The sequence below is a fragment of the Zingiber officinale genome, chromosome 3B (assembly GCF_018446385.1).
Source record: "Zingiber officinale cultivar Zhangliang chromosome 3B, Zo_v1.1, whole genome shotgun sequence".
Taxonomy (NCBI): domain Eukaryota; kingdom Viridiplantae; phylum Streptophyta; class Magnoliopsida; order Zingiberales; family Zingiberaceae; genus Zingiber; species Zingiber officinale.
The window spans coordinates 96898422-96912450 of NC_055991.1; positions in this window are offsets into that span (position 1 = coordinate 96898422).

Sequence of the window (14029 nt, forward strand, 5' to 3'; positions counted from 1 at the left end):
CCCTACTGCCAGTCAGCCATCTCACACACGATGGTAAGACCGAGTGGGTAGGGCTGTGACAACCGTGCACTCTGCCATCACTACTCATGATGAGTGATAAAGTGGACGGGATGCTGTCAGAGTACACCTATCCTCCTACCCCAAATCATAAGTGGGGGAGGTTAATGCTCTCATCTCCCTGAGCCAGTCCAGAGGAGGGATCCCTGACATGCTACTACGCTACGTCACGCTACCCATGAGTGGACCAACGGAGTACTAACAGAGCACCTACTGCAACACACCCTGCCTGAATAAAAACCACTAGCCCATGAGTGATTGTGTGCGCGGATCCATGTAACTAGCGATGTGCTCAACAATAATGGAGTCGACTATCGCACAGCATGCAATCATGCGAGATGGTGCATGTCACTAAACATGAAAATAGCTTGAACCTATCCATCTCTACATAATGTGTACCATAGGACAAATGGACCAAATCAATGGTCTAGGTGCACAAGTCAGATAAGGTATAAAAACCTAGGTCTTGAACATAATAAGGCATGGTTATGTCACTACCTCTATAAGCATATAAAATTAGGTGGGTACTAACATGGAATGCATAACAAGTAAGCAAAATAAGCATGTAACAGGTATCCGGTAGTGACAAACCGATGCAGATAAGAAACATAATTATTACTACTTGATAAAAACTACTATGTGTATCAAACGACATATCTAAAAATAGATAAGTCTAGGTACCCGCCTCCAATAGAAAGGTCCAATCCAGTCCAAATTCGACGTCGAGATGCTCGTCTCGCATCAAAGTCCTGTGCCACCAATATATATACATTTTTATTTAGCTACAACTCAAATGAATAGCTAAATAAAATCCTTAAGAATAATTTAGGGAAAAACCATAAACCTCAACCTAACTAAATTAAATCTAACGGTTAATTAGGGTTAGTTACCTAATCCCCAATCAAACCATTAGATTAATAATCCAAACCTAAATCAATTATACTAATCATGAAGTCTACCTCATACCTAATTCAAATCTATCATCACAATATTCCAATCAACATAGAATCTACAACAAGGATACAATTCTCTACTCCTTACCTCATTGCTCTAAAGCTTCTATCGATAGCACAATTAGAGGTTGTTTTGTTGTTGCTAGCAACAAGATAAGTTGCTGGATCAAAGAAACCGCAGCAAGCCCTACTGGAATTCTTCCCCACTGTCGGATTAAGATGAGGACATCACAAATCAACAATACCTAATTACAGAATACAATGTCTTACCTCCAAGATCACACTTAGGGCACCGAGTCAGGAATTAGGGCATGGTGTAGAGGTGGTTGGCGCTGTTCTCGTGCGACGGCGATGCTTTCCAGAGGAAGAGGGGAAGATCGGACGACTGTGGTCCTAATTTAGGGCGCGGATAGCAACAGAAACTTGACCACATTGAGGAAGAAGAAGCAAAGACCTCGGCATCGGTTGCTCGCGTGGACGGACGGCGACGACGGAGTGGCGACGGCAAAGGGGAGATCTAAGGCAGTGGATCAATTGGTCGAATCAGTCCTCACCGCGACGGCTAGGGCAGAGGAGAAGTGGCATCCCACACACGCGAGTGAGAAGAAGGCCCGCGCCGACGGTGAAGGGGAGAATATGATCGGGCGGTTCAGGAAGAAAGAGGAGAGAAAGGGTTGACGTCGGGGGAAGTTTAGGGTATGGGTAAGGAAGAGGGAAGAGGTTGAGAAATGGGAGCAGGTGCCGTCGGTGGAGAAGAGGAAGTGACGCGAGGGAGAAGAAATCGTTCGGCGCGAGGAGGTTAGGGCACGACGTCACGACGGGGGGAGAAAGAAAAGAAAATAAAAAGAAAAAGGAAAATCAACTTTTCCTCGTTTAAATGTGGTAGCCTAAACAGGCTTTCCCGAGGCGCAATATTTTTCCCCGTAAACTCGTCATACGAGCTCTGAAAAATTTCCAAAAAATGTCTAAAAATTTCATAAAATTCCCTTATGATTATTCACCCTTTTTTGGTATTTTACATTCTCTCCCACTAATAAAAAATTTGGTCCCCAAATTTTCGTTATCTACCATCAGCAAGTACTAACATCAGATAAAGAATATAAATGTTGAACGATAAATTAACCCACATACCTCAAGTGAAAAGGTGGGGGTATCGAGCTCGGATCGTATCCTCGAGCTCCTAGGTAGCCTCCTCGTCCGAATGATGCTGCCATCCGACTTTAACCAACCGGATAGTCTTGTTCCACAACTAACACTCTTTCCGATCCAGGATCCGTATTGGAACCTCCTCGTGGGTAACGTCAGGCTGAAGGGGAACTGGTATATTAGATAGCACATGAGCTGGGTCAGCTACGTATCTCCTCTACATAGATACATGAAATACGTCGTGCACGCCTGCCAGGGATGGTGGTAGTGCCAGACGATAAGCTACTGCTCCAATCCTTTCCAAGATCTGGAAAGGTCCAATATATCACAGAGCTAGCTTACCTCGGAGGCCAAATCTCTTCACCCCTTTCGTGGGTGAAACTCTCAGAAATACATGGTCACCTGTAGAGAACTCCAAGGGTCTCCGTCTCTGATCAGCATAACTCTTCTAGCAGTCCTGCGCCTCTGACATCCTCCGTTTGATAGTATGAACCAATTCTGCCTCCTGCTGAGCTCTATGAGGCCTTAGCAACTGGGCCTCCCCAACCTCATCCCGGAGGGTGGGTGTCCGACAAGGCCTACCATACAACGCTTCAAATGGTGTCATCTGGATAGCCGAATGAAAGTTGTTGTTGTAGGTGAACTCTACCAATGGAAAATGGTCCTCTTAACTGCCTTCGAAATCCAATACACAAGACCTCAGCAAGTCCTCTAGAGTCTGAATGGTCCGCTCTGACTGTCCATCTATCTGAGATGGAAAGCTGTACTGAAACAGAGCCGAGTGCCCAATGTCTGTTGCAGACTCTGCCAGAACCGAGACGTAAACCGAGGGTCTCTATCCTAAGTAATACTCAAAGGAACTCCATGTAATCTAATGATCACTCGACAATACAGATCTACCAATCGATCCAAGGAATCAGTCTTCCGGATTGCTAAGAAGTGGGCCTATTTGGTTAATCGATCAACGATTACCCAAATCGCGTCATGACCTCGTCGTGTCCTAGGCAAGCCCACCGCAAAGTCCATGGTAATGTGTTCCCATTTCCACTCAGGAATAGGAATCCGTTGAAGTAATACGGCAGGTCTTTGGTGCTCCGCCTTCACTTGCTGGCAGACAAGACATCTAGCTATAAATTACGCGATGTCTTTCTTCATGCCGTTCCACCAGTAGGAACGCCTCAAATCTTGATACATACGGGTTCCTCCTGGGTGGATCGCAAATTGAGAGCGATGAGCCTCCTGAAGTAGCTCCTGTAAGATCGGATGAGACTGAGGTACGCATAATCTACCTCGGAAATATATAATACTCTCCTCATCTCATGTGAACTCGGTCTACTACCCGGAAGCTATCTGGCTGCCAATGAACTGAAAATGCTGATCACCGACCTGGGCCTCTCGGATCCTCGTCCTGATCGACGACTGAGCAACTATGGTAACCAGAATACCCTGCTCTGTTTGTCCCTACTCCTGAAGGCCCAACTCGGAGAAGCCCTGAATCAAGTCCATGACTGAAGCTCGGTGGCAAGCCAAAGTCCCTCTAGACTCCTAATGAGTGCATCGGCAACCACATTAGCTTTCCCTGGGTGATAGCTAATGGTACAGTCATAATCCTTCAGGAACTCCATCCATCTCCTCTATCGGAGATTGAGTTCCTTCTGGGTGAAAATATATTTGAGACTCTTATGATCCGTAAGAATCTCAAAGGTAATGTCGTACAGATGATGCCGCCAAATCTTCAAAGCAAAGATGATGGTGGCTAGCTCCAAATCATGTACTAGGTAGTTCTTCTCATGCTCCTTCAATTGAAGAGAAGCATAGGAGACTACCCTGCCATGCTGCATCAGGACAGTGCCCAAACCCTGAAGAGATGTGTCGGTGTAGAGCACGAATCCGTCCTCTCCGGAGGGTAAAACCAAAACTGGAGCTGACACTAATCTCTGCTTCAGCTCCTGGAAGTTGGTCTTGCAACCTTCTATCCAAATGAACTTCACGCCTTCCTAGTCAGGCGTGTCAGCGACATAGCAATCCGGGAAAAACCCTCGACGAACCGTCTGTAATATCCAACCAGTCCCAGAAAACTACGGATCTCCTGAACTGATTTCGGCTGCTCCCAGCTGGTGACAGCCTCGATCTTCTGAGAGTATATGGAAATACCTCTGCTAGAAACCATGTGCCCCAGAAAATTGACTGAAGATAGCCAGAATGCACACTTGCTGAACTTCGCATATAGCTAATGTCGTCGAAGAGTCTCCAAGACTATGTGAAGATGTTGTGTATGTTCCTCCTCGGAACGCAAGTAGACCAATAAGTTATCGATGAAAACAATAACAAACCGATCAAGATACTCCAGAATCCATAAATACCGCTGGAGCATTGGTAAGCCCAAATGGCATTACCAAAAACTCATAATGGTCGTATCTGGTACAGAATGTTGTCTTCTGAATATCAGATTCTTTGACTATCAGCTGATGATATCTGAACCGTAGATCAATCTTAAAATATACTGAGATACCTCTGAGCTGATCAAACAAATCCTCAATCCGTGGTAAGAGGTACTTATTTCTGATGGTCACTGCATTCAGCTGTCTGTAATCGATGCACAACCTCAGAGTACCATTCTTTTTTCTTGACAAATAATACCGGAGAACCCCACGGAGAAGCACTATAACGTATAAATCCCCTGTCTAAAAGCTCCTGGAGTTGAACATTCAGTTCGTTCAACTCTTTTGATGTCATACGATAAGGAGCTTTCGATATCGGCACAGTTCCCAGAATCAAATCAATAGCAAACTTCACTTGCCTTCTGGGAGGTAAACCTGGTAGCTCCTCTAGAAATATATCCGGATACTCTCGGACTATTGGAACATTGAAGAGTTGAGAACTACTGTCGTCTTCAGTATGAATCAAAGATAACAGAAAACCATGACAACCATGTGACAGCAGCTTCTGAGCCTGAATCGCCGAAATAGTCGATATGTCATCGTCTCTGATGCCAATGAAATCCCATGAGGATTGGTTCGGAGGTCGGAATGTGACCACCCTTGTTTGGCAATCAATAGTGGCATGATATGCTGACAAACAATCCATGCCAAGAATAATATCAAAGTTGACCATTTCCAGTACTAAAAGATGTACAGTAAGTATCATGTTGTCAAAGTCTAACAGGCAACCTCTGACCTCCTGGGTGATGTCCAAAGCATCACCAAATGGTAGAGAGACGGTCAGTTGTTGCAGTCTAATAGTGGGTAATCTACCAATCTCCCTCATAAAGGTACGGGATATAAAAGAATGCGAGCTACCGTATCTATCAGCATATCAGCAGATAATGCATAAAGTAAAACCATATTGCGGAAAACGGATCCGTCGACCCGCTGCGCATCCTCTCTGGTGACCGTATGAATATGTCCAGTCTCTGGCGGAGGTGGCGGTGGTAGCGTTGCCAGCGGCTGCTACATCTGGGCAAGAGCTTGCCACTGAGGCAGTGCTGGAGACTGTGCCAGAGGTGGATGTAAGGGCTGCGACTGATACTGTACTGGTAGCTGGGACTGCGTCTGGTACTGAACCAGTGGCTGGGGCTGCAGATACTGGACTAAGGGCTGAGGCTACAGCTGATATTGGGGTCCCACGACAGAACTCTGTGGTACTATGAGGGCACTAGGGTGCTCCTGTCCATACATGCCATAAGCAGCTGCTGCAAGGGGGGCGGACATCTGCTAACGATGCGAAGATTGGGCTCTCTGCCCTCCTCGCCGAGTCCCTGACTGACTGTGCTATCCTCCATGAGCAGTAACTCTGGAGGCAATATGCTGAGCCTTCAGCGGACAATCTCGGATCTGGTGCCCAGGCAGTTTGCAATAATAGCAAACTGACTGTCCCAGAGAGCAGGCTGAGGTGATGTGGTCTCTGGACCCACATCAGAAATAGTGAATGTCGCTGGCGTTTTGTTTTCAGTTCTGCTGAGAAGACCGGAAACGTCCTGAGGAAGATTGTCCTGACTTCTGAGGCTGACCCGATGCCCTAGAAGTACCCTGACCTGGCTGACTGCGACTACTCTGCTGTTATGTAGCCTATGTCGGCTGGATCTGTCCTGATGTCCGATCAGTCTGCTTCCTTTTCTTGTCTGAATACGCTCTCTGGTGAGTTGATTCTATCATCAGGGCTTTGTCAAGTGTCTCTATGTAAGACGAGTTCCCAAAACTGGCAAGCTTTACTTGTAGATGTCCATCCAGTCCCTGAATAAACTGCTGTATACGGGAACTATTCTCAGCAACTAGTTCTGGACAAAATTTGGCCAACCGATTAAACTCGGCATTGTACTCTATCACCGAGCGGTTGTTCTATCGCAGACTCAGAAAATCCTGTCGGCGAGTCATCTGATATGCCCGTGGGAAGTAGCGGCTCTCAAAAGCCTCTCTGAATCTGGCCCCTCGCCTATGATGGAACGCTGCGTAACCCACCAGGTGTAGGCCTCATCCCGTAAATGGAAAGCAGCAGCTCTGCTTTCTCCCACTCGGAGCAAGCCATGTAGAAGAAGGTTCGGTCGATAGTCTCAATCCAGGACTAGGCCACACTCGGATCAGTCTCCCCGTAGAATAATGTGAATCGACTCTTCATTGACTCTGCCAATACTGGGTTCCGGGCTCGTGTCGCGACAATATCTGTGAGGTGGGTAGGGATCGTCACGGGAACTTGCGGAATCCCGGAGCTGGTTCTATAAGTGGTACCGCTGAATAGACCGGGGGAGGTACTCTCGGTGCTGCTGCATAAACTGGGGCATATACCACTGGTGGTACTGCAGGGTCGATATGAGTGGCCGCGGCTAGAGGCACGGTAGGTGGTGGTATCGGAAATGGAGCAACCGGTACCGCTAGTGCGGGTGCTGGGTACACTGTAGGCATTGGGGCACGGGTGCCGCTGGTGCCGGGTACACGGTATGTCCAGGTTGTTGGTGCGGTTAGCATTAACGGTCTAACTCAAGTTTTGATGAATGACAAAATAGGTTAAGTTAGTTTTGTTGTTATCTAACACTCTGACCGAGTGTGCAGGAGAAGTCCAGACAGGTCGACGGGCTGACCTGATGTCTGGCACGAAACCCAGCTAGGTCGACGGGCCAACTGGATAGCTGGCATGAAGTCCAGCAAGGTCGACGGGCTAACCGGATAGCTGACGCGAAATCCAGACGGGTCGAAAGGCTCACTGGACGTCTGGAAAGTAAGTGGAGGTAAGTCACTGGAGGGGAGTGACTATGACGATGCGTTCCTGGGAAGGGAACTTAGGCGCCGACCCGACTTAGAACCATTTCGGAACTCTAAGTCGAGATCTTGACTAGATTCTGGTCTCGGTGAGATGGAATCTAATTAATATTGTGTTCTGTTCTAACTCTGTTTTGCAGGAGACTAACATTTTTGTGCAGGGCTAGAACCGATCGGGATCGGTCGACCGAAAGTTTGGATCGGTCGACCAAACCCCCAAGTAGCAGCTGATCAGAGCTCCAGTGGATGAACCAGGTTCAACTAGGGGATCGGTCGACCGAGCATGGTTATCGGTCTACTGAACCGAGGATGAGCGTCGACTGGATCAGGCCAGGTGGACTGGGTCAGAGCAGCTGATCGGTCGACCGAACGTGGCTATCGGTTGATCGAACCAGGGATAGAAGTTGGCCAGATCGAAGCGGAGTGAGCGGATCGGATGTGGTGGAAGTCATCTGATCGGTCGATCGAACCGGGGATCAGTCGACTGATCCGCTTTGGGTCAACACAGATCCCGATCTTCAAGGATATGGATCAGTATTGCAGAGGTTATAAAAGGAGCCTCGAGGTGCAGCTTCAAAATACAACTTGAGCAGATCAATCGGTGCTCTTGTACGTTGCTAACACTTCAACTACGCTTTGTCATTCCAACGAACCAAAGCTTCAAAAGTTCAGTGTTTCCTTTTCGTTGGTATACTTTACTATTTTCTAATTGTACTTCATCTTTGTAATCATTTACGAATTGATAATGATTGCCCATCGGAAGCACCCTTGTGTGCGAGCCTTGGAGTAGGAGTCGCCAAAGGCTCTGAACCAAGTAAAAATCTTGGTGTCCTTTTTCTTGTGTCATTTATTCTTTTTCCACTGCGTACTTTTTCGAAATTTCTAAATTGGTATTCACCCCCCCTCTAGCGAAACTCTACGATCCAACAAGTGGTATCAGAGCAAGTATCGCTATGATTTGGTGCAACCACCAATCAAACAAGGGGGAGAAATTTTTTTCCCAATTTTTTCTATTTTTTAGTTTTTCGCATAATTCCAAACTGGTACTATTACCTTTTTGGAAATATTTTCTCGTTGCAGTTAATCTAAATTGGTGCAACATCAATTTAGTTCTTTCTATTACATCTATTTGTTCCCGCACTACTAATCCAAGACCAAGTCTTGGGACCTTGCTTGTCTACGTGCTTTCTTGTGTGCAGGATGTCTCAGATTGAAAGCTTCAGCACGGTACGTCCTCCCCTATTCAACGGGGACGATTTTATGTACTGGAAGAAAAGAATGGAAGTCTACTTGAAGACGAACTTCGATCAATGGCTCAGCATCACAAAAGCCTACAGAGCACCAGTTGACAACTCCGGAAGTCCACTTGATCCGGAACAGTGGACTCCGGACATGAAGAAGAAAGCATCAACGGAGAACAAGGCAATCAACACGCTACAATGCGGACTGATAAGGGAAGAGCTGAACCGGGTAGGACAGCACCAGAAAATGAAAGAACTTTGGGACAAGTTGATCGAGTTGCACGAAGGAACTAACGACGCTAATGTAATGAAACAAGATTTGTTATTAAATAGAATGTTTAATATAAAAATGCAGGAAGGAGAAACGGCGAGTCAGTTGCACGCGAGGATCAAGGATATCCTCAACGGACTCCACGCGATAGGCCACCAGATGGAAAACAGAGATATAATAAGGTACGTGTTAAACGCTTTTCCGCGTAACACTTTGTGGGCATCTATCGTGGATGCCTACAAAATCTCTAAAAATTTATCGAAATTAAAATTAGACGAATTATCTTACGAATTAGAATTACACAAGCAAACTAACGCCAGGACCAAAAAAGGTATTGCTTTGTTTGCAGGTTCCTCCAAAGAAAAGAAGAACAAGTCTGAACCTGAAGAAGATTCTGACCAGGATTCTGAAGACGAAGAGTACCTGGTGAACCTGGTAAGAAAAATGTTCACCAGGAGGAAGAAGAGTTTCAGCAAGAAGGACCTGCAGAAGATCAACTCTCCAACTGAACCAAGGAATGTGACGTGCTTCGGGTGCAACAAGAAGGGTCACTACAAGAACGAGTGCTCGAGATTGAAGAACGACAAACCGAAGATGACAAAAAAGAAGGCCCTCAAAGCGACGTGGGATGACTCTTCCTCGGATGAGTCAGAGGCCGAAGATCAGAAGCACCAGAGTCACCTCGCGCTGATGGCCCGTGAAGCAGAGTCGGAGGACGAATCGAAAGACGGGTCCGAACCCAAATCGAGCCACGAGTCCATTCTCGTTTCCGAAGGTCCCGAAGAGGTATACCTAAATTTAAATAGAAAGTTCTTTAAAATTATTTCTTATTTAAATAGGAATTTAGTTAAATTAGAAGATGAAAACAAATTACTCCTTGAGGAGAACCAAAAGCTCAAGGAACAAATTACAAAAAATAATCCAACTCAAGATCTAACACTTGAGGAGGAGAATTTATCACTAAAAATAGAAATTAATAAATTAAAAGAAATGCTAGAAAAATTTACAACAAGATCTAAAAATTTAGATTTAATCTTAAATAATCAAAAAACAATTTACAACAAAACCGGACTTGGCTATAAGTCAAGTTCAAATAAAACATTTAAATCATTAATAACCCAACATAAACCAACAAGTAAAGCTTGGGTTCCGAAAGCGTGTTTAACCACGCAAGTAGGACTTAACCAATATTACATACCCAAAGAAAAAATACATTATATAAAATTAAATAAAACAAATCAAAAATTAAAATACAAACCTAGACCAACAAATTCAAAATTTAAATATTTTAAGCCATACCAAGACCTAGAATATCATCAAGAAAACTATAATTACAAAAAGAACAGACATAAACCAAGAACCAAGAACCAAGAACCAAGAATTAAAGGCCAATAATTCAGGGGGAGACTCCAGAATAGCTGACACCTCCAAAAACTAACATACCCGGCAGGGTAACCCAAACTAATCTATCCGACAAGATAATAAGGACTAATTAGAAAAGGTTTAAGTTTAACTTGACCTATGGTACTGATGAAGTTTTGGATGATAGTACGTTAGGGAAGCTTAGTCTATGCATGTCTAGGAAGATATGGCTTCGACCTGGTACATTTTGCTAAGTGGAACTGACCGAAGCTACCCTTTATAGATCCTAACCAGTTAGACCAAGGTCTTATACTAAATCCAGTGGATAGGACTATCCAAGTGACTCACCATAGCCCAAGAGTTTATCCAGAGAATGTCTATTTGTTAGACCCAAAGCTAAACATGAATCTAACACAAAGTTAAACCAAACCTTAAAATTGAATCAAATTCATCTCACAAAATTATAAGATTCCCTAATTGAAAACGTAAATCGGGTGAGATGACTAAGGTTTAAATTAAATTAAAATTAAAATAAAATTAAAATTAAAATTAAATTAAAATTAAATTAAAATTAAATTAAAATTAAAATGAATTAAAATTAAATTAAATTAAATTAAATTAAATTAATTTATATTAATTTAAATTAATTTAAATTAAATTAAAATTAAAATCAAAATTAAATTAAAATTAAATTAATTTAAAATTAAATTAATTTAAAATTAAATTAATTTAAAATTAAATTTAAAATTAAATTTAAATTAAGTTAAATTTAAATTAAATTAAAATTCAATTAAATTTAAATTAACTTAAATTGGAATTAAATTAATTTAAATTAAAATTAAAATAAATTAAATTAAAATTATTTTAAAAACTTTAAAATTATTCCTTTAAGACCTTTTAAAAATTTATTTTAAAATCTCTTAAAAATTCTTTAAAAAATAATAATAATAATAAAATATTAACTTCAAAATTTATCTTAAAATTCATTTTAAAAATTCATTTTAATTTTTTTCTTTTTAAAATTTTTAAATATAACTCTAAATTTTCCCCCCTAAAATTAAATTCAAATTTTGTTTAACTTAACAATCTTAAAATTAAGTTAGATCAAACTTAATTCCAGTTCCTACCTATTGTACGAAATCAAGTGGATTTTGGACAGTGGTTGCTCCAAACATATAACTGGAGATCACACCAAATTCACCTAATTTACTTACAAAAGCTTAGGAACAGTTGCCTTGGTAAACAATGGCAAACTCAAGGTAATTGGTATAGGTAATATTGAGCTAAAAATTGACTTTATCATTACAAATGTGTTACTGGTGGAAAATTTCAAGTATAATCTTCTTAGTATTAGCCAATTGTGTGACACAGGATATAAAATTAAGTTCTTAGCTTGAGAATGTTTAATCAAGCACCTAGAAAATCCTAAAATAAACCTAAAAGGGTTTAGGAAAGACAACATCTATGCAATTAACCTAACCACTTCTTCAATTAAGTGTTATTTAACACAAAAAGAAGAAACTTGGTTATGACATAGGAGAATGTCACACACGAATTTCAGAAACATAAGCAAATTAAATGGATTAGTTAGAGGCTTACCGAAATTACCCAACTTAGACTCAACCATATGTAATGCTTGTCAACAAGGTAAACAAACAAAATCTACCCACAAACCAATTAATCAATCTTCAACTAATTCAATACTAGAACTTTTACATCTAAACCTGTTTGACTCCCATGGGGTCAAATCGATAAAAGGTAGTTTATATTGTCTAGTAATAATAGATAACTACTCTAGGTTCACTTGGGTAAAATTCTTAAAAAATAAGGATGAAACCTTTGAAATCTTTACAAACTTTTGTAAACAAGTTGAAAATGAAAAAGATCTTAAAATTAAAAGAATTAGAAGTGATAATGGGGGAGAATTTAAAAATCATAACTTTAATAAATTTTATCTTGAAAATGGCTATCATCACGAATTTTCGTGCCCTAAAACTCCTCAACAAAATGAGATTGTAGAAATAAAAAATAGAACATTACTTGAAGCCTCTAGAACTATGTTAAATGAATATAATCTTCCTAAGTATTTTTGGGTAGAAGCTGTGAGTACAGCCTGCTACGTGCAAAATAGAACAACCCTAAATAAAATACATAATAAAACCTTTTTCGAAGTTTATCATAATAAACTACCCAATATAAAGTATTTTAAAGTATTTGGGTGTCCAGCCTTCATCTTGAACACTAGGGAACATTTAGGAAAATTTACTTCTAAAGTAGAAAATGGCATTTTTGTGGGATATTCACTCAGTAGTAGAGGATACAGAATATACAATAAGGTTACCTTAAGAATTGAAGAAACTACCAATGTAAAATTTGAGGAATACAAACCAAACTCAGATCAAACCCAACTTCATCCAATTGAGTTCATTCAAAGCAATAGTAATCAAGAAGAAACCATTCAAGATTTAAATCATAAAGATGGAGAGAGAACTCAAGAAAGTCAACCTCTTAGAACAATAAGAGTCAACCCAAATCATCCAATTGACCAGATAATTGCTGATCCAGACCTAAGGGTTCAGACTAGGTCATCCTTTAGAAACCTAAGTCAAATTTCCTTAATTTCAAAAATTGAACCTAAAACCATAGCTGAATCCCTACTTGATCCAGACTGGGTCATAACTATGCAGGAAGAACTAGCTCAATTTGAGTGAAATGAAGTTTGGGACTTAGTACCACCACCCAAAAATAAAAAAGTAATAGAAACGGAATGGGTTTTTAGAAATAAACTAAGTGAAACTGGGGAAATCACTAGAAATAAGGTTAGGCTAGTTGCTAAGGGGTTTAGTCAAGTTGAAGGACTTGACTATGATGAAACCTATGCCCCAATAGCTAGACTAGAGTCCATTAGAATGTTACTCATCTATGCACCCCATAAAGGGTTTAGATTATATCAAATGGACATCAAGTCAGCATTTCAAAATGGATTAATAAAAGAAGAAGTCTATATAGGACAACCACCTGGGTTTGAAAGTCTAGAATATCCTGACTATGTATTTAAATTAAAGAAAGCTTTATATGGATTTAAACAAGCAGCTAGGGCATGGTATGAAAGGTTAACCTCTTACCTTATATCCAAAGGGTTTAACCAGGGTCAAATTGACCCGACCCTATTCATTAAATTAATAAAAGAGGACATATTTATAGCCCAAATCTATGTAGATGATATAATTTTTGACTCAACTAATTCAGAAATTTTAAAAGAATTCACAAACTTAATAGAACAAGAATTTGAAATGAGTCTAGTAGGCAAATTACTTACTTTTTAGGATTAGAAATCAAACAAATAAATGAAGGTAATTATATTTATCAACAAAAATATACTAAAGAATTATTTAAAAAATTTGGAATGGAAAATACTAAAGAAATAAAAACGCGTATGGCAGTAAACACAAGATGATGATGTCAATGGAAAACCAATTGACTTAAAATACTATAGGAGTGTCATAGGTAGCCTACTGTACTTGACTGCAAGTCGGCCCGATATTTTATTTGCAGTCAGTATGTGTGCTAGATATCAAATCTATGCTAAAGAATCTCATTTGACTCAAGTCAAAAGAATCTTTAGATACCTTAAAGGAACAACAAATGTAGGCATCTGGTATCCTAGAACTAATAATTTCGAATTAATAGGGTATTCTGACTCAGATTATGCTGAATGCAAACTAGACCGCAAAAGTACAAGTGGTG